Source organism: Habropoda laboriosa, unplaced genomic scaffold (assembly GCF_001263275.1).
Source record: "Habropoda laboriosa isolate 0110345459 unplaced genomic scaffold, ASM126327v1 scaffold99, whole genome shotgun sequence".
Taxonomy (NCBI): Eukaryota; Metazoa; Arthropoda; class Insecta; order Hymenoptera; family Apidae; genus Habropoda; species Habropoda laboriosa.
The window spans coordinates 402,863-404,329 of record NW_017100239.1 but is presented as its reverse complement, the minus strand read 5'-3'; positions in this window follow the sequence as shown (position 1 = coordinate 404,329).

Genomic DNA, 1,467 nt, shown 5'->3' with positions numbered 1-1,467 from the left:
TCGTCGTGAAAACTTTAGCTTCGCCAGTTATTGCCGTTTTTTTTTTTCTTTTTCTTCGTCCACCACAGCGAAATTGCCGGAAATACGGAATAGCGTATACAATATGTACGTATGTATACGTATAGAGAGAGAGATTTCTAGTTGTTATCGCTCGGGCATTCGCGTGAAAAAGAAACAACGAATTTTACCTAAGGAACTAACTACCTAAAAGAGTATGACCGCGAATACGCTTTTCGTCGTGGTACTCGAAGATCGATCACCGATGCGAGGGTGGGCCTTACGATCGACGACGCGTTCGTCGACGATACTCCGTTTTACCCCCTTCCCGTGTTTGCTTTTCCTTTTCTCTCTTACTCCCGCTTTCTAACTCGTTCGTGTTTGCCCTGTCTGCGTTTACCTCTGGAAAAGATCTTACAAAGTTAGCGTTAGAAAATATCGGTGTGGCGTACGAGCGCGCGAAAACGATGAGACAAAAGCACGCATTCCGAGTCGCATATAAAAATACACAATGTTCTCGTTCGACGATTAAACGCGTAATCACGGCAAAATCGAAATTCGGTCTGTGAAAAGGGAATGCTCGAGCTCTTCTAATTTGCGACACCCTGTAACGTCGGACGCTTTTGGAATTACGTAGAAAATTGAGTTGGTTTCTCTCTCTCTTCCTTTCTCTCCCACTCTTTCACTCTGCTGGCTGTTTTCGTCTCTACGTGCCGCGTTCCGTTCGCGCTACCCTGCGCGACCACCTCCCCTTCTTCTTTTTAAACGGTGGCAGTAATGGAGAAACGCGTAGTACGAGTGGGAACCGGGCAGTTTATCGGCGATTGCTCGTTTCCACCGAGTCGTCGTAGTCGTGACAGTCATAGTCGTTTCGCCGTCTCGCGTGAGTTTCGATCGAAGAAAAGTGTTGCGGCGAGGGTAGGGGGTGAATTAGAGATTTGGAGAGGGAAGAGAAAAAAAGGAGAATTTCGATAAGTGGCGCGCGAACGGAAGGCAGGGCGAACCAGGTTTCCAGCGACGGTGGAAATCGGGTTGCTCTGGAGCGCGTAGGCTCGATTAAAAGTTCTCTAATTTAAGCTCGATCGCGGGGAAGAACGTTCGTTGCGAACGAATACGCGTTCCCCTTACGGAGGGGATGCTCGGAAAGAGGAGCAAGAAGACCGAGCGAAAACAACGACGAACGTCTCTCTCGCGCCCAACGAATCGCCTGCAACAACGCGTTCTCGCAGACGCGCGCTCGTTATGCCTCGTACATACTCGGAGCAAACCTTCGTTCCACCCAGTACTCCCCCTCCTCCCGATACCGATCGATCGGAAAAACCGACGGAGCAGCGTCGCCTACGTCCTTTTCTTCCGCGCTTCTCTTTCTCGCAGACCCACACGCACACACGCTCGTTCTCTGCATTCTCCCTTCGTACACAACACTCTTGTCCAGCGTTTCTTCACACTCTCTCTCTCTCTCTCTCTCTC